Below are 27,448 nucleotides of genomic sequence, written 5' to 3' on the forward strand. Positions count from 1 at the left end.
GTGATGCGAGAGGGAGAGAGAGGGAGGGAGGGGCTGATGGTGGGATGAGTCTGGGGAAGTGGGGTGGGGGGTGGCCAGGGACACAGGAAGGAAGCTACTCGGAGAGGAGAGAAGGCCAGGAGCCATCTGCTGGGGAGGGGGCCTGATGAGATGGGACTGGTTTGGGATGGACTCAGCCAGGGGGAGTGACAGCACTTGCCCGCCACACTGAGGGCCCAGTCCTAATGCTGGAGTGACCCTAGACAGAGAAGTGGGTCCTTGTTCTGGCTGCTGGCATTGAAGTGCTGGGTCACCTGGGGCAGGTCTCTGTCACCTTTGAGGTTCAGTTTTCTGACTTGTAGACTGGAGTTGGCTTAGCTCTGTGAGTCTAAAACTGTGATCCAGGTAGTTTTTGTAGTTTTTTTATGAATGAGAAAAATAATGGCAAAGAATGCATTTTTTTCATGTAGTTAGGTACAATTTAAGGACTACCATTTATTCAGAGATTGTAGCCTCCTAATTTTTTCCTGTTACAATGTCCTGTCTTTGAGGAAGAGATGGTGATCGCAGATGGTACACAATCACAATGCCCTAACTTGTAGAAACAAAACACTGGCAACCCTATGGCAGCCCCCAGGTGTGTTCTCAAGTTTTGTGGTCAGTGAAACATCCAAATCTGGGCATCCCTGGACTGGACGTCTTCAGAGGTCTGTTTCATCTGTGATGACCATGGCACCACGAGGGCTCCTTTCCACACTGAACTTGGAGGTGCTGATTTCCAAGCCTAGTCAGAAACAGATGCTTGGCACTGACTCCCCTTTTTCTGCTCTGGCTTGGCAGTGGCCACAAGGTGAAGATGCACAGTGGGCAGATTCCTGCCCCTCGGCACCCCCTCCCTGGGTCTCCGACTGGCCGGCCAGGCCTTGCCAGCTCCTGAGTGGGTCAGCCTCGGCCAGAGCCCAGCTGTGGACCAGAGAGCAGTAAAGCGAGGCAGGAGGCTGCCCTGCCTGCCCCACCTGCCTGCCAGGGCCAGGCGGAGCCGACTGGGGAGGGAAGAGCTGGCTCTCCTGGCCCTTTCTGCCTTTCTCTTTCTCCCTGGGTTGAGCTCAGTGTCTAGAAGCTGCACAATGACCAGAATATGCTGTGAACTGGGAGTGGCTTAACTGGAGGTCTGTTGATGAAATGACCTAATCAATGATTGACTAGTGGATGGATGGATTAATGAATCATCAATCCACCAGGCTCCCACCTGTTGGGTGATTGATCCGCCATCCTGGCAGTGGGCGTCTGTCACTCATGACACCGCAGGGCTCCTGTCTCCCTCCCCTGGGGGCCCTGGCGTTAGGGAGCAGAAGGGCTTGTAGGGTAGTTGAGGCACGTGTCATCCAGCACAACCCTTTCATTCTATGGATGGGAAGCTGAGGACTAGTGAGGCCACATGGAGCCACTTTGTTCAGGAGAGAAATCATAAGATGCCTTGCTGATGTGTTTGAGTTAATAAAAGAGGCTCAACAGACATTTATTAAATACTATTGCGGGTCAAGAATTGTGTGAAATGCTAGCTCTTCATCCTTCTTAATCCTCCTATTTTCAGCTCCATTTGACAGATGAAGAACATGGGGGACAGAGGGGAAGCTGCCCGTGCATCAGGACAGCCTAGTGCCGGGGGGCTAGGATCCATCTCCTTGGACTCAAGTCCACTGCTGCTTTCTCCCAACTGTTTCCTAGAAAATGGGCTCCAGGAGCATATTCAGGTCCCTGTGAGTGGGCCTGGGGTGGTGGTGGGAGGCCACAGCGGCTGCACAGCTCTCTATCCCTCCCAGGTGAGGGTGAGGAAGCCAGCTTTGTGCCTGCCATGCCTGCCCGTGCCCAGCCCCAGCCCTATGTGCGGTACACACACTCCGCGTGGAGGCCGGACTGCCTCAGGGCTGCGTGCTCTGCCTTCTCTCTGTGTGGCTCCGGCCTGAACACAACCTCTCTGTGTTTTTTGCCTTCAAGCCTTCCAAGAAGGAGAAGCAGGTGTGTGTGTAGGTCAGGCCCACCACCACCCACCCACTGCTGAGGGCCATGTGGCCCCTGCAACTCCTGCAAAGGGAAGACCCAGGATGGGGCCTTGGGTAGAGTGGACCCCTGGAGGCTTCTCTGGTGGCGGCCCTGGGAGCCAGGCAGGACAGCTGAGGTGCTGGGAAGGAGAGCCCTGCCCTGTGCTGGGTGCTCTGGGACCATGAGGAATAAGATCTGCCCTCAGGTCCCTCCACTTGGCAGGAGACGCGGACCCCAGCAAGGGAATGCTCTGTGCGCCCAGGGCCGTGCTGGCTGTGGGAGGGTGGTCTGGGACTGGTTCCCGCAGGAGATGCCATTGCAGTTGGTGTGAAGGGACAGGTGCAGGTAGCCGTCTAGGGAACGCCTGGTATTGACAAACACCACATCCGTGTTTACATAAGCAACAGGTGCCCAATACATTGAAATAAGCCTCAGGAAAAGATGTAGGGAAGTATCCGGGCCAGGGGTTCTCACACTTGAGCGGCATCAGGATCCCCAGGAGGCCGTGTTCAAGCACAGTCTGCCGGCCTACCTGGGGCTTCATAGACCCCCGGGGTTCTGAGCCAGTGAGTCTCCCACAGGGTCTGAGAATTTGCATTTCTAACAAGTTCCAGGTGTTTTGATATCACTATTCCAGGGAGCATGCTGTGAGAACTGCTGGTCTAGTCCAAAGCTCTTGTTTTGTGGGAAGAGAAACTGAGACCCAGGGCACAGAAGCAACTCATCCGAATCTGAGTGTGTGCGGAGAAATGACTAGAACCCACGGCCCCACTGACTCCTGGTGAGCGTCCCCTGCCATGTGACAAGGTCCCTGGTTGGAGGCCCCAGGGCCTCCCCCTGAGAACAGCCCCGGAAGGAAAGCCTTGGAAGCCAGTGCATCACTGGGCAACAGAACAGCCTCCCTGCTGGGCGGGAGGGCTGCCTTCCAAGTGTCCCTGCGGCTGCCCAGCCTGGCCAGCTGCCTGAAACTGGGTGTACGGCCAGCCTGGCTTCTTCAGTGACCCAGTGCCAGGCTGGCACCAGCCCGACGGGCAGCAGGGCTGGCCAGGGTGGCAGCTTGAGGCTGTGGCAGAGTGGCCAGTGCAGCCTCTCACAGGGGGGCTTGCATGGGGCCTGCAGGGGCCTGCGCTGAGATCTGTCAGGCCACCTGCCCTTCCACACAGGAAGGATGTCTCCCTGGCTGCTGCGGAAGCCCCATGGAGGCTTGGGGCATGGGACAGAAGACACTTGACTGAAGTCCCTGTCTATACACTGGCTCCCGAGGCAGTTACTGACAACTGAGGTGGGTATGACACAGTTTCTGCCCTCGTGAAGTTTGCTCACTTCTGTGTAACCTTGGGGAGGTTGCTTAACCTCTCTGAGCCCTCTTCACCTGTAAAATGAGATGGTAAAATATCTACTTACAGGAATGTTGGGATTAAGTAAGATGCTTATATAAATTCTTGGCAAAAGTGCCTGCCACATAACAGCTACTGAGTAAGAGGTAACTAAAAACCTGTGCTGTGATAGGGAGCCTCACAGGAATACAGTTTCCTAAGTGCAATGAGAGAGGAAAGCACAGTGGGCTGATGAAATACTGGGGGAAGAGCTTAGCCACTTAGCTATGGAGTTCTCACAGAGGAGAAAGCTAAGATGCATGGTGAATAAGCAAGTGGCAGAGCGGAGCGATTCTCCCCTACAGAACAATCCCCGGTCGTGCATGGAGGTAAGCCCCCTCCGGGGAGTGGGGCCCATCTTCTCCCTGGAGGGTGGGCTGGACTTAGTGACTCACTCCTAACAGATAAAGTGTGGAAAGGGAAAATAGCAACCCCACCATGGGGAAAGCTTGCAGACTACACCATGGACAGGGCCTGACCTCACCGGTGACCAGCTGTGTTGACATTACAGCTCCCTGAGGTGGGCTGAGGAAGGCACCTGACCTCTGCATTACCTTTCCTCAATTCCATCACCCCTGTCTGGCATCGCCAGACAAACCCCCTTTGAAGGACCCTCTGCAAAATGCCTCACCAGACTCTTCAGAAGGGTCAAGGTCATGATAATCAGGGAGCCATCACAACTGAGAAGAGAGGAAGGAGGCACCGCGGTATTCTGGGTGGGATCTGGAAACAGCGAAGGACATTCATGGGAAGACTGGGGAGAGCTGACTGAAGTGTACAGCTCAGCCTGTAATACTGTCCCGGTGCTGATTTCTTGGTTCTGATGTGTGGACGTGGTAAAATGTTAGCATGAGGGGAAGGTGGGTGGAAGGTATGCCAGACCTCTCTTAGCAACTTTTCAGTAAATCTAAAATTATTACAAATAAAAACTTTTAAAAAATGCACTGTCAAAAATGAAATCAGGGGGTTTTCCAGGTAGCACGTGTGTGGACATGGATACGGGAATGGCACATCCATGCCACAGGGGCCACAGGGGAGAGCGTGGAGAGCTGGGCATGAGGGCATCCTGGGAGCAGGGAGGGAAGAAGGGCCACTGGGAGCAAAGGCTCTGTTAAGCCAGATTGAGGAACTTGGGTTTCCAGGAAAGGGGAGGGGTTGCATGGGGCCAACACCCCAACTCTCAGGGAAATTGGATGCCTGGAAGTGTCTCATCAGTACCCCAAGTCCCTCAGCCCTCTGAGCCCCTGAAGACTTGAGTAACACAGCCCCAGGTGCTCAGGCGCAGCCCTTGTCCACGTGGACAACTGTGTCCTTCCCAGGATCCCCCTAGGGCTGCATCCCTCCCTGTCCTCGGGCTCTGGGACCTGCTCAAGCCAGTTCTTCTTCTCTTCTCATCGCCTGGGCATGGATTCCCCTTGGACGCGCCCTATCCTTTGTGGCCAAGTGCGTGGACACCTTGACTGAAGATCACTCTGAAAGAGAGGGTGTAAGCGATGACTTACCGTGACTTAGAAGGACCCTGTCAGGAGAGCCCGAGCTCCCTGTCCCCCAGGGATCACTCTCCCTGCGTGGTGCCCTGATTCTCTCCTCCCCCACCCACTGCAGTCATGCCATGGGGACCCTCTGTCCACAACCAGCGACCCACGAATGCAGGCAGTTCTCTCCTCTAGGAACAGTCTGTGGCCAGCTGGAGGGCTGACCACGCTTTCTCACCCTCTACGAGCAGCGAGGAGGAACATGTAACAGGACTGTGAGAGATGAAAGACTGCCCCACGCCCTGACCTGAGATGCTCCCGAGCCAGGCCGGACAGACGTCCCTCAGGACTGTCATTCCTGCCGGGGTGGGCTGGTTGCTGGGGCCCCAGGATGGTCCTGAAGTTCTGGGGGCATATGGCTACACTCGGTCCCTGGAGCCTTGGGGTCCCTGCCAGGACACCGCAGTGCTACCAGACTGCATTCTGCCACACTTGGGGAGCAACAGCCTCCACACCCACAAAGTCCCTCCTTACGTCCTGCCTAAGTTTCCCCCTGTCTGCCTCGTAACTCAGACCCAGCTTGGCACCCCCGTTCCAGCACCTCCACCCTCCCAGGAAGTGTAGAGCCTGCCAGGGAGTCATTCTGAAGCTCAAAGTCCCACGACCAAAATGGCAGCCCCAGGGCTGCTGAGGGCTGGGGACAGGGAGCCTCCAGTCCTTCCTCTTCTTCAGGAAATGCCTTTCATCTTTTCTTGCCCACATTCAGTAGCAACACAGGTCCCCCATCCTCTCTGGGGCTGGAAAGCCGCCCGACCGGCTCTCCCAGGGCTGGTCCCTGGGGAAGTGAGGCCCGGCGGGAAATGGTGACGTGCGGCACTGCCCAGTTCTGGGCTGTGTGCAGCACACCAGCCCACTTGTTCCCCTGACCTCCTGTGCCGGGGCTTCCTGAGCCCTCTGGCCTGGCTGGCACCTCGAGGTCCCAGCCCCTGGGCGCAGGAGGAGGCCTGAGGAGCCGGGTGCTCCCAGGTGACTCGGCCACTTTGCTTCCTGTGGGAGGACAGCTCTCCAGGAGCAGGGATCCCTGACCTGGGCGCCACCAGGGGCCCAGGAGGAGGCCTAACTCTCTCCTAGGTGGGAACCTCTGACCCCAGATCTCAGGCCATCTGATGAGAGAGTAAGGCACACTCAGGCTATGGTGAGAATCCCTTCCGCATACATTTATGAGGCGCTTTCTCCTGCGTCGCCTCCTCGTGATCACGCAGGCAGGAGCATTAACTTCGTCAGTGAGCAGAGGAGCCAGGAGGCTGAGTGAGGCCGGAGGTTCAGCCAGTCCCCAGGCAGTGGCATCTGTGTGTCCCAAATGTCCAATTCCAAGATGCTCTCCATGGACACAGGGGATGATGGGGGAGCTGCACACGCCTGGGCTGCCAGCCCCTGTCTTCACCGCCGTCCAGCCCTGTACCTCAGGCCTTTGGGGTCAGCACATGGGGTGGTGGGCTGGCAGGGGGTGTCCTCAGGGTGGACAACTAATGCACCTGGCCATCCACTCAAAAAGGAGCCAGTGGGTGAGTCCCAGAGGAGAGGGCAGCAGGGCCAGGCCCGGGCGTGGAGAAGGGGACACTGGAAGGGGATTTGGAGGCAGCAGGCAGCGGCCCTGGGCAGTGTCAGGTCGCACCTGCCTCACCCAGGCTGCCTGGGAGAAATAGCCCCTGAAACATGAGGACTCAAAGCCAGGCTGACCCTCCGGGGTGCACGGGGGTGTCCTGGAGTGTAGGAGGGCAGGATCCCTGAGGGGCCGGGGTATGTCCCTAGCCTGCCGCCCTCTGTCAGGGTGGAACCACCATGCTGCCTGCAGTCGCGACAGAGGCGACCAGCTTTGTTATCTGGTCCCCTCCGATCAAGGCCACCTCTGCTCCCTCTGGTAGGTGGCCAAGGGCACCCTCAGAGGGAACCCAGCACACTGATCATCAACACACAAGAGCAGGGTTCTCGCTCAGTGTGAGTGGGACAAGGCCTGGGCAAAGCAGATAAGCATCATTTGGAAGTTCTTGGCTTAAAAATGTGTAAAGGATCAACTTGGATGTGAACGTTGACAAACTTTTGGAACTTGTTAGTGAAATACTTTAAATTCATGCCACATGCTCTCAACTTATCATTTGTAGTATTAGAAATAGGAGCAAGATGAACAATACCGATAGAAAGTAAAAGAATGTTCATCATGTTAGCCACTACTGATCACATAGTGTGTCCGACAGGTGACACACACGTTTTCCCATCATTTAAAAAATTTTTTACACAGACTTTTCATTGTGGGTATCATCACCACCATTTTCCAGAGGGAGAAGTCGGGGATGGGAGGTTAAGGAATGTGCCTAAACCATACAGCTGCTGGGGGATGACAGCTCGGTCAGCCCAGAGGCCAGGCTCACCTTTGCCCCCTGGCCTTGCCAGGACTGCGAGCTTGCGGGCCAGACCATCACGTGACACTGTGTGTGGACAACAGTGGGGGCTTCAGCTTCCTGGCTAGATCCTTACACAATGTTTTTATGATAGGTTCAACTGAAGAATAATTTTAATAATTGTATATGATATTTTACATATATTTAATATTATTATTACAAAAGCAGTTAGTTCATCCTTATTAGAGAAAACAGAGAAATTCAGAAAAGTACATAAAAAGAAACTAAACTGTTCTCTACCCCCTCTGCCTCCGCCTCTCCTCCTACTGCTCTCATCATATGGGAAAAAAAGTGAAAAATCTTCCCCTCTTCTGTCTACTTCCCAAGGCAGGTAATCAGGGCCAGACTTTTTTCCATACACACACACACGCTTCGGTTTGGCTGGGGCTTGGGGTCCTGAGTGTGTTCAGCACTGTGCGTGTCACACCGCCGTTTGCTGTCTTCCCCTGGGAAGTCCGTCTGGGCGCCCCCTGCAGCCCTAGCCCTCCAGGAACCTCCTGTTCACTGAGCCTGAATCCTCAGTTTCTTTAACTCTGGAATGGGAGTAATAATACCGCCCTAGCTGAGCGGTTCTCAGAATTAGAGATGTGGTGCATGAAACGTGGCACCTCGAGAGCCGCGGGACGAACCTTAGCTGGCTTAGCTGAGACCAGCCTTCCCCTCACATCAGAAGCAGCTTGTGGAAGATATTTCAGGGGTGGGGGGTGTCTTTTTATTTATCCCTGTGGGAGAAGGGCAGGGAGCCTCACACTGTGAGCCTATGTCAATGACCCCGGATGTGGGGCCCCCAGAAACCCTGGCGGGGGCAGGGTCTTGTGCAGGGAGAGGTGCCGTGGAACTCGGGGGTAGGGCAGAGGCTCTGAGCTGGCACACGGAGGCAGTGGGCCAGCCTCCGCCTGGAAGCAGCCTCCCCTGCTGCCGGGCCTGGGAGCATTTCAGACACATTCACCCTTCTCTGCCCGCATGTTTCAGAGCAGGGCTCGGAGTCGTTCCCAACCCTGTGGCTTCCTGGTTCCCTTCACAACGCCCTGAGGGGGAAGGAAGGGAGGGAACAAGGGTGTCCGCAGGCCCAGCACATTCCACTGGTGGAGGCAGATGGGCAGGGGTGCTAGAAACTTGGGGTCCGCTAAGGGATTTGTCTGGTACCCGGGATCAGGAAGCTCCCCACCCTGGGGAAGATCCCTCCTGGCCCACTGGTGGGCCCGTCACCACTTCCCCTGTAGAGGGACACACCCAGCAGCCAGTGGGGAGGAGGTGTGCTGTGAGGAAGCAGGCTCCTCGCTGCCTCAGCCTTAGTTTCCCCTTTTGGGTATAAGAGGACCTTGTTAGGTAACAGGCTGGCAGAAGCATGGATAAAAGCCCCACCAGCCTCTCTGGATTCCAGCAAATGTTAGCTGGACTCTGGACGCCCTGCAGCCCAGACTAGGGAGTAGGTTGGGGAGCATCTGGTCCCAAGATTGCCCCATTTGTGTGTAGACACCGTGCCTCATTTAGAAGGCATGAAAGGGTTAACAGGCCCCACCCCTAACCAGAGAGTGGATATGCTGTTCCCTAATTCACTTCAGCAGCCCTGGGCTGGTCCTGGGATCCTGGGACAGTGAGCTTCTCCTGCCATCCCGTGGTTCACAGTGTGTGGGCGGAGGGGAGATATGTAGGGGACCGGCATCGGGGGTTGGGTCGGGGGACTCCGTGGGGAGGGATGACCCAAGCAAACAGGCACTTCACCCTAGAGTCAGAAATCTGTCTCCTGGCCATATTCAAGCTCAGTTTCAAAAAGGAAGAGAAAAAGGAAAAGGTTTGTGTGTGGGGGGGTGAGTGTGGGTGTGGGTGTGTGCTGAGGGGTGGAGGCAGAAAGCCGGAGGAAGATGAGAGGATCATGCAGGCCTGGAGAGTGAAGGCTGAGGGGAATCGGCCTCCGTGGCCCCAACGCAGACAGGTGGGTGCTGGGGAAAGGCCCACTCACAAGGCCAGATCACTGAGGGCCTGTGGGCCATGCCAAAGGGTTTGCATTTTATTCTGAAAACCAGTAGCAGGCATCAATGGGACTTAACTAGGATAAGAGGCTCACATGTGTCTTAGGACCGTGTTTCCGACCTTGCTGTGGGGAGTGGCCTGGGTGGCGTGAGGCTGGAGCCGGGACCCCAGCCACTCCCTGCTGCAGAGGAAACATGCTTTCTATGATGAGTGACAAATTACCACACATTTGGGGGCTTCAAATAATGCACATCTATTATCTCGCAGTTTCCATGAGATAATGAGAGGGGGGCCTGGACCTAGCTGAGCTGGGTCTCCTGCTGGGGTCTCATTCATCCTCAGTCAAGGTGTCCACTGGGCTGTGTTCTCAGCCAGAGGCTCAACCAAGGAAGCACCTGCTTTCTCACTCTCTTGGGCTCTTAGCAGAAATCCTCCCTTTGTGGCTGAATGACCGAGGGGCAGACTTCTTACTGGCTACCAGCTGGAGACCACATATAGGTCCTACAGGCCACCTGCAGTCCCTGCCACCAGCATTCTCCAGAGGCAGCACAGTGTGACAGCTCGTTTCCTTGAGGCCAGCAGGTTCAGCTAAGACAGAGTCCTGTATGATGTCATGGGAGTGACGTCACCTTTGGCATGTCATGGGCTAGAAGCAAGCCCCGGGTCCTGCCCACACTTAGGTGGAAGTGTTTATAGAGGGCGTACACCAGGGTGGGAGATTCAGGGTCCACCTTAGAACTCTGCCCAGCTCAGGGCCTCCTCCTGTTTATTTGTGTACACACCCTATAATATCTATGGAAACCTTCTGTAAATGTAGCCCGTGCCAGCCAATCGCAATTCTGCACTTCTTGGGCCACAGTGCTTGGCTGCAGGGTGAGGATGCGACATAGGCCAGACCAGCAGGGCTTCTGCCAAGACCAGTGCTAGAGCTTCCTCGGGGCAGCTAGAGGATGTGCCAGGCCACAGGTCTGACAGCGGAGAACATGTGAGAGCAGCAGAGGCCACAGCCAGAACATGGAGAGGCCGAGCACACCTGGTTAGCGGCGCGCCGACCCGACGGCTCAGGGGGTCCCGGATGGCTGGCAAGCAGGGAAACCCGCCGCCCACCCCCAGCCTCTTTGGCTTCAGCTGAGTTGGGATTTCTGACCCTCCTAACTGAAAAAGTGTCCCAGAACTAGAGAGCTTACCTTTCCTGGTGCGTACCTGTCAGGCAGTCCGGGCTGGGCTGGTGGCAGCTGGGCATGGAGCCGCTGGGGACCTCCCAAAAGGCCGCAGCAGGCAAGTGACAGCGAGTGCGGGTTCACTGGGCGCCCCCAGCCACTGCGGGAAGGCTGGCACTCCAGTTAGAGAGTAGAGGAGGCTTGGGGCCGCAGTCTTCAGCAACCTTTTTTTTAATCCAACTATTTGCCTTCATTTTTTTGTTTTATTGAGATATAATCTACGCACAGCACTAACTTTCAGGCATACAGCCTAATGATTTGACTTACATATATTGTAAATGATTACTCCAGGAAGTTTAGTTAACGTTTTAAAAAACCAACTTGAAGATGTGCCCTATGTTCAGTGGGCTTCCTCCATCAGAAGTGTACAATTCCATGGGTGCGGATGGATGCAGATGCAGGTGACACTACCACTGCAGTCAGCGTACAGGACCCATCGCCCCCAGCGGTCTCGTGCCCTTTGCAGTGAACCCCTCCCCCCACTGAGGGTTGCTGACCTGCCTTTTGTAGCCGCAGAGGTTCATGTCAGTGGAGCCATGTGGCATGGCCTCTCTCACGTCTGCCTCCTTTTGCTCAGCGAGCGTGTCTGGGAGTCACCCACGGAGATGGCCCTATCAGTAATCTGGGCTTTTCTGTTTTTGCTCAGTAGCGCTGAGGGCTTTGTGCGTCCATTCTCCCCTTGATGTGCATTTGGGCTGTTCCCAGTGTTTGGTGTTTGGGAATGAAGCCGCTGTGGAGATCACGTTCACGTCTTTGTGCGGAAGCATGCTTTCATTCCTCTTGGGTAAAGCCTAGGAATGGAGTTGCTGGGCCATACGGTAAATCTCTCTTCAGCTTTACAAAAATCTGCCAAACCATTTTCCTAAAGTGGTTCCACCATTTTACATGCCCAGCCGCAGAGTATGAGAGCCTCGACTGCCCCACACCCTTGCCACCAGGGGGCGTGGCCAGGCTTTCCATCTACCGCCACCCTAGGGGGGTGGGAGCGGCCACTACCCTGGCGTTAATTCGTATCTCCCTGGTGACTGGCGATGGCGAGCACCCCTTTACATGCTTCTGGGCCTGCATACATCTTCTTTTGTGACATCTCTCACTGAACTTTTGCCAGTTTCTTTTTGTTGGCTTGTCAAAACCACCTCGTGTGTTCCCCTGCAGAAGAGGCTGACACACCTGTTGTGTCTGTGTGGGCGTTCAAGTGTGCCCACACACTCATGCACACCCCACTCCAATTCTTCTCGATAATGTGAGAGGATGCTGACTTCATTTCAGCTGTCCCAAGAAAGGACACACAAAGGGCAGGGAGAGTGTCCCCCACATTATGGTTGGAGAACCTGAAACCAGGGAGACTGAGGTCATGACCTGAGCTCCTGCGTTTAGGGCACGGACCCCTCCGATACGCCTCTGCGGCCATCCTTCAGCGGAGACGTGCCACCACTAAGGTTCTTGAAATTCAAATCCACACCCTACACCTGCTCTCACTGTGAACCAGTGTCGAGTGGAAAGAGGGACCATATTCTACTTCATCATCCCGACACCTGTAAGCCCCTCTCTGCCCCCCACCAGCCAGGGGCATCTTCATGACCTCAGTGCCCAGCGCAGACCCTCTGCAGCCCAGGAACCCTGCCTTTCTCCCCATCCCTGCCGTCCATGGTCGCCACAACCCCCGCCAAGCCCCTGCCGGCTCCTTTTCTCCTGGGTCGCCTGACTGTGGATGGTAACCACCTGGACAAAACCCCTTCAGAGTGCACCCCAGATTGATGTGGGTTGTGTAACTGGGGACCAGATCCTGGCCAACTTGACCAGAAAAACTGAGCACCACACTCAGGGGCTGAGACTCCTGGAGCCCTGCAGGGAGACGCGGGACCGGAGGCCCAGCCCTGGGGCCCATCGTTCTCAGGCGCCGCCAGCCACCCCCTTGCCTTTGCCCTGCTTCTGCCCTCCCCACTCTGGCCTCTGCCTCTGGGCTTCCTGTGGCTGCTGCGTGTGTGCGTGTTGGAGTCCGGGGCTGCAGAGAAGGCTGCCCTGTCCTCAGGGCTTCACACAGATGCAGGCGCATGTTCTTCCATGGCTCAGAGCTGAGGTGAAGGACGTCCAATCCAGCCCAGGGGCTGCGCTGACCGACAGTGCTTAGAACCCCTGTCCTCTGACCAGCTTTTGGACCGTGGCCTTTGGGGCAATGCACTGGTCTTTGGGGCAGCCAGGCTGCCACCTTCCCAGGCCTTTACCTGCCCACATGTGGGGAGAGCAGCTCCCGCTCTGAAGCCCAGGGTCCCGCTTCCACCGCTTGAAAGGAAGAGGATAGGAGACAGGGCGCAGTTCCTGATTCCCAAGTTCTTTTCGCCCTACCAGCTGCCTTGAAGACAAAGCTGAGCCCCAAACTGCATCCCTATGACAAAGAATGTTTCCACCATACACACCACCTGCCGGGCGCTCCCTCACCTTACCTGAGCCGATGACCTCCAGTCCTCACAGGCTGTCACCTGCTGGAGGGAGGAGAGCCCAGGCGTGTGAGACAGCTCACACCAGCCAACTGTACACACCTCCTCAATCCCAGGAGCACCAGCGTTATGTTGGTAGCTTGAAATCAATAAGAAAATCAGAATATTTACACCACAGAAATTGGCAAGCACTACAATAGAGCCCGCCTGCACTATGGTGCAGGAAGTGCCTGGGTGCCTCCCAGAGTGGAGTCGAAGAGACTGTGGGGCTCCCTCAGGGGTGTCCTCTGTGCACCATGGCCCTACTGAGTCATCAGATGGAAAATACTTGGGTGTGCAATCTGCTCAGCTTCCCAGTTATTCACGGCAGGAAGACGCCTGTGACCCTCTCAGGTCTGGAGCCGCAAGTTCCCAGTAGGAGCCCTCTTTACCTTCCGAGGGGGCTTCTGTGCTAGTCCTCACCGAGGGTCCACATGCGCTCTGTGCTCCACGAGCAGCCCTGGGACATGCCGTGCTCAGAACACCGGTCCACCCCGCCCACACGCCCGCTCACCCTTCAGCTCCTTAGGTCCCCCGGAAGTGGTCGCTGGCCCTCGTTCTGGGCTGGGGCCCATCTGTGGGCTCCTGTGACAACTTGCTCTCTTCCCCTTAAACTAAGAAGGTGGCCACTCACTGCCTCGGACCCTGCAGCATCCCATTCCCAGGCCCCGGGCCCGGAACATTTGCATGAACATGTGTTGAACATACAAAGGAGTGACTCAACACACAAGTGTGTGTGCACACACTCTGTGCGCCCTCAGGCCCCCTTGGCCTCCTGCCCCTCACTCTCGGCAGCTTCAGGGGAGGGAGGGGAGCCCCTCTGGCTGGCCTCTGGGTACACAGCCTTGTCTCCCCACGCAGAGGCCCAGCGGGATGTACGGAGAAAGGGGTGTGTTTGCTGTTCTGGTTCTTCAGGGAAATGAAAGCCACCTTCTCCAAAGGCCACCTGGCTCGGAGTCTGCTGCCCAGGCCCCTGATCTGGGACGTGACCCATGGCAGAGACTGGGTGGGGCCAGGTCAGGCTTAGGGACAGCTGGTGGGGGTGCAGGGCACCGAAAAGCCCACTGCCCCCTAAGACCAGGAGGTCAGTGCGGTAAAGCTGGGCCCCCTACCCCCCACGCTCAGCCAGCCCCCGCGCCGGGTAGCTTCTCCTCTTGCTGCCTCCCCTGGAGCTCCTGCTCATGACCCCCAGCATCCTGTCCAAGTCTGGGTTCCACCACAGCCTCCTCTGCAGTCCCCACTTCTGCTTCTGCCCCTTGCCCAGATGCAGCCTGAGTCACCTCTCCGCAGCCCAGGGCAGGTCTAGAAGCCCTGCTCAAAGCCCCTCAGGGGCTCTGTCCTCCCTTCGAGCCAGTTCCAAACATGGCTGGTTGCAGAGAGAGACAGGCAGAGCCCCAGGCCTGAGTGTGCGCCCGGCGCTGAGCTCTGCTTGAGTGTCCCAGGTGTTTGGGAACTGACCTGGGGGGGCACCCACATCCACCAGGAGTGGCAGTGGGAGGGGGGACCCAAGCTGAGGGGCAGGGCAGGTGTCCACCCCTGCCCGTGGACCGAGCCCCTTGAAGCTGGGAGAAGAACGGCTCTGTCACTCCCCCAGGTCCCCAACCTGAGTACTTTCGGCTCCATGTCAAGCTTGGCCCACCCCAAGCAGGCCCTGCTCTCCAACCCACCCGCTCTCTCCATGTACTCCCAGGGGTCCTGCCAGCCCTGTCCAACCAGCTCCCCTGTCACCTCCTCCATAAAGGCTCACAGACTGCAGCCTCTGGGACTCGGGGGCAGCTCCTGCCACTCTGATGCTGGCTGACTCCCCACCTTTCTGGGAGTCCTGGGACCGTGGGCACGCAGAGTGCATGTATGCCACCCTGCCTCCCCACCCTTCCTGTCTCTGGAAACCCTGGTTAGGAGGCATGGAGGGGGCGGGCTTGCCCAGGGCCAATCCTTGTGCCCCTCCATGGTGGCCAAGGCTCACCCCAAGTGACGAGCGGAGGGCTCAGGAGCTGGTGGGCAGCCCTGCATTCACGGCTGGAGTGCGTGCAGGACGTGTCCTGGGTAGCTGTGGGCCTGTTTCTGGGATGTGGCCTTGGCCATGGCTCTTGGCTGTTTTCCACGTTGGCTCCCCAGCTTCCTGCCCACATTAGGAGAGTCTTCTGCTGCTTGCAGCCGGCAGCCCTGGGGGAGGTGAAGGGAGGCATGCGAGCTGATGGAGTGCCCTGCGGCCAGCACAGTGCCAGGGTGCAGCCAGGGGTGGGTAAAGCCAGCTTCCTCCCTTCCTCTTTTCCTAGGAAGGCAGCCCACTGTCTCCAAGCTGACATGCCCCCCTGATGGCAGAAACGGACCAGCTCAAGTGTCCCAGTAGCAGGCTGTGTGTCACTTGCTGCAGAGATGCTGGGTGGCCCAAGGCAGCCCATCCCCCAGGGCCCCCCTCCCCAGCTCAGCGGCCAGGTCACTAGCAAAGCTGCCATGAACCACCCCCCGCCCCCCGCAGGCAGGCACACAGGCACCTGGCACCCCTGCCCTCCTCTGCACCCAGCCTTGGCAGTCACGGGAGACCCTGCACTTCCCAGGCCAGCACCCTTCCCAGTGCTCTGACTGCAGGGGTGCGGTGGGACTCCTTTGCTTGAATGCCCCCAGTTTCAGGGACATCTTCATCAGGGTCCCCTGGCCATACTGGAATCAAATCTCTCTCCTTGTCTCCCCACTGCTCTGTCCCCTTCTGCCCCTGAGGACAAACCCCTCTCTGCCTCCCCGTCTCCATGAGGCCCTCATTGATCCGGTCGCAGGCCTGACCTCTCCTCTCCCCTGCCCTGCCTTGCGCTGGCCCCTAGCTCTCTGGCTTTGGCCAGATTCTGACAGTACCCATGGGATGCTTGGGAGACACTGCCTAGGACAGCCTCTCCAGAGCCCTGGGCTTTTGTCTACACTGGCATGCCTTTACCTACCCTGGCCAGGTGAAACACTTCCCCTGATGGTGAGACCCTGGAGCGGACAGTACTTTACGAGGCTCTCAGGCAGAAGATGCACTCAGGTGTCCCTGAGCCCCTCCACGTCTCCATCGGGATTGTCTGATGCCCCCTTACAGTTAGAAATAAGTGACATGTCTCTGGCAGGACGATCTTGCAAGGGACGCTGTGTTCCTCTCAGTCGCCCACTGGTGTCTGATGCTGGTTTCTCCCATGGCTGAGAATGTTCCCTTGACTGAGGTGCTGTCTGCCAGGCTTCTCCACTGTAAAGTCACTCTTTTGTATTTTGTAATTAATAAGTATTCTGAGGCATGTAAATATCTCATTTCTCATCAAAAATTTGATTTACTCATTAATTTATATTACTATGGGACTGCGCTATTCTGTTTTGTTCAATGTGTTATAATCTGTTACAATCATTTATTTATTTTGATGCCCACACTGTCCTCGAGCAAGCCAGTGGTGGCCCTTCTGCTGGCCGTCCAGTCCTTCTGCCATGTCCCCTCCACTCTATGGGCATGTCCTTGTTTTCTGGCCCAGCAGGACGCTCCAGGCTCATCGTGAGTGTCCCGCCCTCCCCCTGGAATTGGCTGTTTCTCCAGGGAGCCCTGGATCCTTCTGGTGGAGAACGACACTTGGCAGCCAAGACTTGGGCACCAAGTGCGCTCACTGCTACCAGAGTGTCCCGGCTCCCGGCCTTCTCAGTGGCCCTGGGAGAGCAATGACGCGCACGCATGCGCACACATGAGTGCACCTGCCCTCTTCTGTATTTATTCCTGTGTCTATGAATACGGGACTCTCTGAGTTCACAGGGACAGCTTCTCCCTTCCAAACCACATGCAAGTTCCTTCTCGTTCTCCTTCTGTGGGCCTGTAACTCCCTGCTCCGACAGCCAGGAGGCCGCCTGCCACGGTATATTTACTGATCAGACTGGGCCCCTGCCCTGGAAGCAGTCTTCCTTGGCTGCCATCTTGCTGCCTGCCTCTTAGCAGGGCATGTGCAGAAAGCTGCTCCCTGTCATGCCCCTTGCCTTGTCCGGGTTTGACAGCTCATGCCGAACTGCCCACGAGAGGGATCCCCTTTGCCCCTCCACCTGGGTATGCCCTCAGCCAACTCAGGTGCTGCACCCACACTGGGCTGCCCCTCATATCCTCCTCTCTGCTTGGATATGGTACCATGCCAGGTTGCCCACCCTCCCTGCTCGGGCTCTGACCCTGCATCAGGCTGCCCCCTGCTCCTTGCCCCTCCCAGGATGGGTGGATGCACTCCTTACCCCACTGTGCACCCACACCCAGTCTAGGTCACTGTGTCCCCCGGCCAGGCACAGATGCTTACCTTGCACTGCCTCTCCTCAGGGCCTTGGACCAGTCTGTGAGAGAAAGAAGCAGAGGGGGAGAGGAAGGGAAGAGCTGTAATTCTTAGAAGGTGGAAGGTGGGTGCTTGGTGCAGGGAAGTGCTGATACAGCAGTCCTAGCTCATGTCTTGAGCGCTCACGCTGTGCTCAGTCCCTCGCACGCACCAGCCCTGTCCCACACGAGCCCAGGAGCCTGGGTGTATCACCATTCCCATTTTAAAGCTGCATAAACTGAGCTCTGAAAAGGTCCCACTGCAGGGAGGAAGGTGCAGGGCCTGGCTCCTGCATGACTTTGGATGTTTGGGACACCTCTAGAAGTACTATTAGATTCCCTTTCTCACTTGTTCCAGATCCCCAAGTTCTGGGCCCTCCTAACCCAGTATGACATCCTTCAAGCTGGGGACTGCAGTCACCTCCTCACAGCCCGTAAGCCTTCAGGGGCAGGAAGGCAGGGAGGGCAGCCACCCATGAGCTAGGCAGGTGCAGGGGTGGAAGGTGGCAGGGGGTGGTGGTGGCGGCCAGCGCATTTCCTGGAGCAGGAGCCTGGCTTGGGAAGGGGTCAGACCCAGGACACCTGGAGGCAACCGCAAGGCTCTGTGGGTGGCCTGGGGAATACACTTACCAGTTTGTTAAGTTCCCATGGCTTGCCTGGGAGCACATCCCCTTCTCTGGGTGCCTCTGCCTGGCAATTACCAGGCCAAGAGCCAGGCTTGAGGTGGTGGTCAAGGGAACTAGAAGCAGGTGACAGGCTCGAGCCAAAAGAAGGGTCCGTGACAAGGCCTGTCCCATGGTGTCAGCAGTGGTGAGAAAGTGGGCCACTAAGCCCCCGCCCTTAGGACTAATGCCCACAGAAGCAGCAGCATCCAGGGGCCAGGAAGGGGCCTGATGGTGGAAAGGGCAGGCATTGTGATGGGCTCGAACATGGGGGCTGTTGCTGGAGCCTCGCTGCCCAGAGGGTGGGCCCCATGGTCCAGCCCCCATCTGCCCCAGCTCGCAGGCCTGTGACGGGGCCCTCCTGGAGGCCTAAGGTTCCTCTGCTGCCCACTAGGGTGGCTTCGTGCCCAAGCAAGGAGAGGGGAGGCTCAGAATGGCCTGGAAGGCCCTGTGCCAGTGACATGAGACTCCTGTAAACTTCAGGGGCTTGGAATCATCTGGAGGCTAGAGCTTGAAGTGGGGAAAAGGTCTCTATGTCGCGCCAGCTGCGGGGTATTCGCCAGCGCCAGCAGGAGAAAGGCGGCCGACATCCGGCTGGGCCAGACACCCACAGGCCAGCCTCTTCCTGGCTGCCAGCCACCTGGGAAGGCTGTGAAAACCTCCTGCAGGCCTAGCCAGCATCTGCTCTCCCAAGCACAGGCAGGGTGTGGGCAGCTGTGAAAGGAGGCCCCGCTGCAGCCGCCCCCCCACCGATCCTCTGACCCAGACTTCTTCAGGCTCAGGCCTGGATTCCAACAGGAGGGCTTCCTACGGCTGAGGCCAAGAGTGGAGAGCCAGGTGGAGGGGTGTAGCATAGGAGTATGGTGGGAGTGAGGGCCCTTTGGAGGGCTCTGTCCCTCCACACCTGTGGGCAGAGGTTAGAAGAGAAACAGGGAAGACGGAGGGGGCAGATGGAGGTGTGCTCAGTTTCAGAGCTCCTTCTCTCCGCTAGCCTGTCCAGGCCAGGCCACAGCCAAGGGGCTGGGCAGTGTGCCTGGGAAGAGCTGACCTGCTGCAACCTGACCATGCAGGCAGCCCACCCCTACACTCCACATGACCTCCTGAGGTGCCCCCCAACCTTCCTGTCAGACCACAAAGTGTCCCGCTGAATGGTGGCTGTGTGGCACTTCATCAGGCCTCAGTTGTTGAATATTTAGATTGTTTCCAGATTTTTGCTGCTTTTGTTTCAAGCAGCAGCTATTTAAGCCAGGCTCCTGCTAAGTGCTGCCCAGGGCATAGAGGAAAATAAAATCCAGTCCTGCTGCCCTTCCAGAGCCTACCTGCTTCCAACAGAGGCCAATATACAGAGGATTCAGGTACAACGGGGCCAGCATCTGGACAGACAGCAGGAGGGGAGCAGGGCAGGGGTGGGCCTGGACCAGCCTGGGGGATGCTGGCAAAGCTGGAGGGCGAGCGGACATCAACAAGGTAAAGGGGGAGGGGTTGCAGGTATGAGTGGGCATCCGGCCAGGTGAGCAGCAGGAACAGAGGCCTGGGGGCTGCAGGATGGCTAGAGCTACAGTGGGGAGGGAGCCTGGGTCCATGCGGGCCTGGGTGGTGGCCTACGACTTAGGAGACCCACGATGCCTCAGCTCTGGGTGCAGGTGGACTGGGGTTGTGGGGAAATGGGGAGAAGGGGGACAGTTGTTTTCAGGTAGTAAATCCAGGTAATCTGTAGAAAGAAAAACATCTGCTTAATTTGAGGCATAATTCATATACAATAAGCTGCACTTATTTAATGTACACAGCTTGATTAGTTTTGATGTATATGTGTACCCCTGAAACTATAGCTACACTCAAGATAACCAGCATCTCCATCAACCACAACATCCCCTTGTCCCCCTTTGTAACCCCTCCTATGCTTCTCCCTGCCTGCACCCCAATCCCAGGCAGTCATTGACTTTTCTGTCACTGTGGATTAGTTTACCTTTCCTAGAATTTTACATGGATGGAGTCCTACGGTATGTCTTCTTTTTTGTCCAGCTTCTTTAACTCAGCATAATTATTTTGTGATTAATCTGTATTTCGGGGTACATTAATAACTCCTTCCTTTTAGTGTCCCACTGAAACACTTCAGCTCCAAGGGAGCCTTGAAAACCAAAAGCCAGTCACGGTAACAACCAGCAGCCATGGCAGGGGCAGAGCAGGGTTGGAACTCTTTCAGAGAATGGTCATGATGTGGCCTGGCTGCTGGTTCCCTGGGACACCCTACCTGCAAGGCTGTCTTTATTTGACCTGACTTAGGGCCCACCCAGTGCAAAAAGCCTTCTCCCCAAGGGCATTTGTCAAGAATATCTGGAAGAAATTGTCCAATTTCAAGACTGCCTGAGGAGGTGAGTAACAGTTGGGGTGGATAAAGATCAAGCAAAAGGCTTTAAAGGAAAAACTGGGCAATAACAAGGGCAGAGGTGTTTTGAGAAGCTCTGCTGTGCTCCCAGGAGCCTGCAAGGCGGCACACAGTCACCGGGCTGTGCGCACTCTCAGGAGGCCCGAGGAGGCCCCGAGCTCTCTCCTCGGCAGGAAGTGAGAGCTAAGGCAGGGTTGTGAGCAACCTGTAGAGGGAGGAGGCTGTTACCCAGCACCCCCACAGAGCCCCTCTGCAAAGACTGGGAGTCTCACTGGTGCCACATGTTTCAGGGAATTTCTGTCTGACCATTGGCCAACTACTAAGCTGACCGAGCAGAGATTTCAGGTGTTCATGCACAATCTGAAATACAGACTACAGAATTCATTCCAAAAAGTCACTGAACAAACAAACAAGAGCAATGAACCCTGGGGGAGGGGGAGAATCTAGTATCAAGAGTAGCCACAGTATCTAAGATGTTCAGTTTCAACAAGACATGCAAAGAAAAGTGTATGGCCCATATACAGTCAAAGAAACAGTCCATACAAACTACCCCCTAGGATCCGAGAGATTGGACTTCTTGAACAGAAACTTTAAATCAGTTGTTTTAACCATGTTCACAGACCTAAAGGGAACCATGTCAGAGGAACTAAAGAGTCTTTCTCCCCAGATAGCACCTCTGCTCCTTGGTATAAGGAGTTGAAAACTTAGATCCACACAAATGTTTATAGCAGCTGTGTTTATAATTGCCCAAACCTGGAAGCAACCAAGATGTCAGTAGGTGAGTGGATAAATCTGTGGTACATCCAGGCAATGGAAGATGATTCAGTGCCAAAAAGAAATGAGCTGTCAAGATATGAAAAGATTTACAGGAACCTTAAATGCATGTTCCTAAGTGAAAGAAGCCAATCTGAAAAGACTACATATGTATGACCCCAACTATGTGACATTATGGAGAAAGCAAAACTGTGGAGACAACAGATCAGTGTTTGCCAGGACTTATGAGGGAGGAATGAATAGGTGGAACACAGAGGATGTGGGGGGCAATTAAAATATTCTGTAAGATACAATGATGAAAACACATCAACATGTCGTCATATCCGACCCACAGAATGTGCAACACCCAAGAGTGAACCCTAATGTAAGCTGTGGGCTTTGAGTGATCATGATAATGACGTGTCATGTGGGTTCCTCACTTGTGACAAATGTTCCACTCTGGGGGGGATGTTGATTGTGGAGGACGCTGTGCATGTGTAGGGGCAGAGGTATGTGGGAAATCTCTGTGCCTTCCTCTCACTTTTGCTGTGAGCCTAAAACTGCTCTAAAAAAAGCAAAATTAAAAAATTTTTGTTTCCATGCAAATACACAGACCTCTTTCCCATGTGAGGCACCTGAGGGTGGGCTGAGGCCCTGTGAGAACCCAGCCTGCCCACCCCCCCAACCTGGATATCTAAACCCAAGGTCAAACAGTGCTCCTTTGGTGGGGGTGGCCTCCTGTCCTGCCCGCATCCCTCAGCAGTGTCTAGGGATGACCCTGCTCCCAAGGTGGGCGCTGTGGGTGGCCTGTTTGCTCAGATCTTGGGCTCAGCTGTGCAGGGGGTGTAGACACCACCTTCCTGGGGCCTGAGGCCAGCCAGCTCTCACTGCTGCAGTTCCCCAGCAAGCCCCATTGTCCCCTGGCCTCACTCTCCCATGTCCGTGTCCCTCTGGATCAGACGAAGGCAGTGGACATCTTGTCCTGTGGGTTCAGATGGAGCATGAAATGAGCCTGGCAGCCAGCATGGACAGCCCTGTTACCAAGCACCCGCATGGAGCACTCCATCTCTGTTTGAAGGCCGGCTGTGATAAGAGTATGCAAACATCCTGCAGGCTGTGCAGGCTGGAGCGCTGAGGCTCCAGAGGGTGACAGCCCCAGGGACAGCAGCCCCTCTCCAGGAGGGCCCCGGGGGAGAATGCTGGGGAGAGAAGGAATCTCCATAGTGCTCCCACATCTGCCTTCAACCCTCAAGGCAACACTGGGAGGTAAGAGGGCAGGGGTCATTATCTCCTCCTCACAAAGAAACAAACAGGTTCAGAGAGGCTCAGCAGCCTGCCCACATCGCACAGCAGTGGACAGAGCAGCATGTTCTGGTCCTCTCCAGAGCTACACGGTATGGCCCATGGGGCACCTTCCAGTTTCCACCCCTCTCCCCATTGTCTGTGCCCTTTTCCATTGTTTACACCTGTGGCTTCTGTCCTCAAGACAGGCTGGGCCCAGCTCAACATAAATGCATGGACTGCCCCTCAGTCTGAACTTGGCTTCCTCAGAGGCTGGCCTGTGCTTTCCTCCAGCACCTTCTGGGTTGGGTGGGGTGCTCCAGGGGACACCTGGGGCTCCCAGCCCCAATCTCCAATAGCAGCCACCCCCAGGCAGCCCTCAGTGGGATTGAGCAGGAGGAATGGTGTGGAGTGGCTCCAGGCCAGCACCCTGGTCAGCAGTAGAGATCGTAACAAATGGGAAGGAAGGATGGAAGAAAAGAAGTCCTCCAGAAGAAATAAGGAGTGAAAAACAACTATCTTGCACTATTTTAGTATTTATAATTTAAGATTTTCCTGAAAAGCAAGCCAGTGCGCTTTTTGTCAGTGGCCAGAAATCAGGTCATGTGAGGCGTCGAGTGATGGTCCTTATCTGTATAACTTGATGTACGACCCTGGAAGGTTCCTGAACACAGGGCTGGTGTGCACTCGTGTGTGAGGCCATTTCCCTGGGGTTTGGACTTACTTTCTATGAAGAGTAACAGGAACTGAATGGGGTCGAAGTCAGAAGGAAAAGTCCACTCAGAAGTGATCTCTTACGTCAAGTGTGATCACGCTCAAACCTGAGCATAGGTGTACACCAGCTGCGAACCTTTCAGGGAAATAAAGTCAGATGTCCTTCCTAATCATTTAAAGGAAACCCACCACCAGATTCATTACCCTCCTAAAGGGCTGACTGGACGCCTTGTGGGCTGGCTGTAAAGGTGACCGACGTCCCTATTGGCTAGACTCTGTAACTCAGGGTTGGAGGATCCGGCAGCAAAGTTCTGATGTGGGCCCTGCTGCCGATAGCAAACTTCTTCTGACAGTTTCCTCATGTGGAGAAAACTATTTGCCAAGAAGGGCAGGCATGAGATTCAGCCTCTTACTCATCTTCTTCCAAATGCCACTGCTGTCCAGTCGGGTTCATACAATGTGAGTCTTTCTTCCTGGCAATAAGACTGAGATTGGGCAGATGTGGTGGAAAACTAATAGTCAATTGCAGTGGCTTTGTTACCTGTAGGCCCACATTGGCTGTCACCGCGATGAGATCCTGGGAGACAGCTGTGTGGTATCTTCAGCTGATGGTGAACTTAAAAATAAGTTCAAAGAACAACATGAAGGCTGGAACAGCTGGAGGAGGAGAGGGGGAGAGCAGTCAGAGAGGAGGTCAGAGGATAAGTGGCACAGACCTACCTTATAAGGACTTTGGCTTTTCCGGAATGAAATAGGGAGCCTGTGCATGGTTTTGAGCAGGAGCAGCCTGATTGGTTTACATTTTAGAAGGATCACTGAGGCTGCTAGACTGAGAATAAACTGAAGGGGCTCATGGGTGGACACAGCGAGTCCAGTTAGGTACTGCAGAAGTCTAGGCAAGAGATGGCAGTGAGAGGAGGCTGGGTTCTCCATGTTTTCAAGGCGGGGGCAACAGGATTTTCCTAGAGACTGGACACAGGATGTGAAAGGAAGGGAGGTTGATGACTCCAAGCTTTTGTTCTGGGCAACTGAAAGCACAGGATAGGCAGCACTATTTGCTGACCTCCTTGCAGTCAGCATGCTGGCTCCTGGCTGCAGAGGTCAGGATGGCATGGCACAGGCCCTCGTGGTCCTTGGTCTGGGGCAGGGGGAGTGGAAGGGCAGTTGGATACGTAAGCAGGTCATTACAATACGATGCTCTAGAGGCACAAAGAGGGTGTCCATACTTTGCCTGGGGGCGCAGGAAGGGGTGTGCTAAGGAAGCCCTTGAGTTGGTGAAGGGTGAGCTGAGTCACAAACAACAGGCAGAAGGTCTCCAGCCAAAACAAAGGGGACCTTGAGGAAATGGGAAAGACCAGGGCAAAAGCAAAGAGGAGTGATAAAGGCAGGATTTTCATGCTTGGAGACTCGCAAAACGGCATCTGGGGGACATGCCCTCAGGGAGGGGGCACAGTGGATGCTTGACCTGGCCAAGATGGCCCTCCTGGCATGTCTGACCCACAGTTGGGAGGGCCTGGGAGTTGACATGGCTTAGAAGTGGGTTAGGTACTGTCAGCAATAGGAGGATCTCCAACAGTGGAGATGGAGAGCCCGAGGCAGATGGAGGCGTGCCAGGCCTGGAGGTCTGACTGGGTGCTGGGGATGAACGAAGACAGCATCAAAGGGGACCCCAATTTCTGACTTGAGTGCCATTCACAGTAGCCACCACGGGAGTTCACAGTAGTCCACGGGAGAAGGCGAGCTGAGTTTGGGGAATAAGCTGAAATGCCTGATGGAGGATGTCCACTCGGGGTTGGATCTAGAGCTTAGCGGAGAGTTCTAGACAGGAGGAACTCTGGGAGCTGCCAGTGGTCAAATAGCGAGCATCAGACGATGGAGAGACCACAGACTGGCTCCCAGAACAATCCCACTTTGGGTGCAAGTGTGGGGTCAGCAAAGGGACAGCCAGACGTAGGATTAACTAGAATGCTGCCTGTTAGTCCTCCATTCCTTCTCTGACTCACTTCCCCTTTCCAGTTTCCTCAAAGCCCTGATTCCTATTTGCAAAGCTGTGAGGTTGAGGGGAGGAGACTTTCATCCTGGGGGCATAACAATGGCTCACTGGTGGGCGTGTGAACCGAGATGACCCGATCCCAGTGAAACCGAGGATTTTGCTGGGAAACCTGTGCCTAACATCTTTTTTCCTCTTCTGGACTTGAACCAAGAGACACGCAGTTTTAGGAACTCTAGGCAATCTTCTTGAGAGCACATAAGGAGAGGGAAACTTAGGATGAAGCCCCCAGAGGAGCAAAGAAGTCAGGTTGCCGGGGACATGCGCTCCGGCACCGTCTTGCCGCCATCTGACCTCTCTGCTGTGAACGCACTGCATCCTTTACTGTTTTACCAACGTAAGGGGTTTCTGTTCCTTGTGACCAAAACCTTCCAGCTGATACACCTGTCATGAAAGCCAAAGTAATTTAAAGTTGTCTTTGCTGTCAAATATCCTAGAGAGATAAGAGAAGCCGTTAGGTCATCAGGGGCCTTGGAAAAACCATTTTCAGTGGGAACAGCCTGTGATGGGGGGAGAAAGGGAGGTTTGCAATCAGATATTTTCTCTTCCTGGTAACTTGCCCTCCTGCTCCTGAGGCTCATCTGTGACATGGGTGCTGTCCCCCGCCTCACTTGATGCTGTGAGGATTAAAGGAGATGGCTAGGTCTCTGGTACAGAGGCCAGACTGCACCGGACTGAACACGGAAGTGGGACAGTGAACACCTCACTCTTTCAAAGCTCTAAGCACCAGTTCATGAAAATGAAGTGCAGATGGCCACTGAATAAGGCAATGCTCAACTTCACTCCTGCAGAGCTGTACCAATCAAGGCAGTGCGATGTCAGCAAACAAACTCTCCTTCTCAGTGGGTAGAAATGTGAATTGGTTTGATACGGATGGCAACTGGCAGGATCTATAAAATATTTACTGAGCATATTGTTGGACTCAGCATTCTTCTGCTAAGAACTCACCCTACAATTTTCCTTTGCAAGTAGATAAGGACAGACAGGTCAGCTGTGTTTTCTGCAGCAATGTTTGTAATGGCAAAATATACCCTAAAAGTCTACCAGTGGACATGGATTAGAATGTGGTATCTATATAATGGAGTAAAACACAGTCATTTAAAAGAACATGTGTATACTCCTGGTGGGAATGTAAATTAGTTCAACCATTGTGGAAAGCAGTATGGAGGTTCCTCAAAAAACTCAAAATAGAAATACCATTTAACCCAGGAATTGCACTTCTAGGAATTTACCCTAAGAATGCACCAGCCCAGTTTGAAAAAGACAGATGCACCCCTTTGTTTATCACAGAGCTATTTACAATAGCCAAGAAATGGAAGCAACCTAAGTGTCCATCAGTAGATGAACAGATAAAGATGTGGTACATATACACAATGGAATATTATTCAGCCATAAGAGAAAACAAATCCTACCATATGCAACAACATGGATGGAACTAGATGGTATTATGCTCAGTGAAATAAGTCAGATGCTTTAGTCAAGTTCTGTTTTATTTGTCTTATTATGAATGGAACATATATCAAGAGAAAAAAGCATAAGCTGTTAGAATGAATGTCAGAGCTCCACAAGATGGGGATAAATTTCCTACCTGCCCAGTCCTGCTCCCTAAAGATCACCACTGGTGATTTCTCCAAGGGGATGTAAGGGGATTTCTCCAGGCGGAGAAAGACAAGTACTGAATGATTTCACTCATCTGTGGAGTATTTAGAACAAAGCAAAAACTGAAGGAACAAAACAGGAGCAGACTCACAGAACCCAAGAATGGACTAACAGTTACGACAGGGAAAGGGACTGGGTTGGGTGGGGAGAGGGATAAGGGGATTAAGGGGCAATATGACTTGCACACATAATGTAGGGAGGGGCACGGGGAAGGCAGTATAGCACAGAGAAGACAAGTAGTGGCTCTATAGCATCATGCTATGTGCATGGACATTGATTGTAATGGGTTTTGTGGGGGGGACTTGATAATGGGGGGAATCTAGTAACCACAATGTTGCTCATGTGATTGTATACTAATGATACCATAAAATAAAGAACATGTGTGTAAAGTATAGCAATAAATGAAAACATTTGTAAAATGGTGTGAATAGTACACCTGAGTTAACACAAGGGATCCTTACATCCCCTTGGAGAAATCACCAGTGGTGATCTTTAGGGAGCAGGACTGGGCAGGTAGGAAATTTATCCCCATCTTGTGGAGCTCTGACATTCATTCTAACAGCTTATGCTTTTTTCTCTTGATATGTGTTCCATTCATAATAAGACAAATAAAACAGAACTTGACTAAAGCATCTGA

General features: G+C 54.7%; 1 long non-coding RNA gene across 4 annotated transcripts; it reads right to left on the reverse strand.

Moving 5' to 3' along the window:
• Positions 1-278: 278 nt before the first annotated feature.
• LOC108390944 (uncharacterized) lies at positions 279-26,614 on the reverse strand. 4 transcript variants are annotated; one of them, XR_012122784.1, is made up of 5 exons: positions 17,937-26,614; positions 17,296-17,329; positions 14,970-15,169; positions 12,971-13,103; positions 279-11,857 (listed from the first exon to the last, which is right to left on the reverse strand). It is a non-coding gene; the product is annotated as an uncharacterized lncRNA (long non-coding RNA). The 4 variants fall into 4 exon arrangements; XR_012122791.1 differs by having other exon boundaries at positions 279-15,169; positions 17,937-22,089; positions 23,113-26,614; XR_012122773.1 differs by having other exon boundaries at positions 279-13,103.
• Positions 26,615-27,448: the final 834 nt, after the last annotated feature.

The sequence above is a fragment of the Manis javanica genome, chromosome 1, assembly GCF_040802235.1.
Source record: "Manis javanica isolate MJ-LG chromosome 1, MJ_LKY, whole genome shotgun sequence".
NCBI lineage: Eukaryota > Metazoa > Chordata > Mammalia > Pholidota > Manidae > Manis > Manis javanica.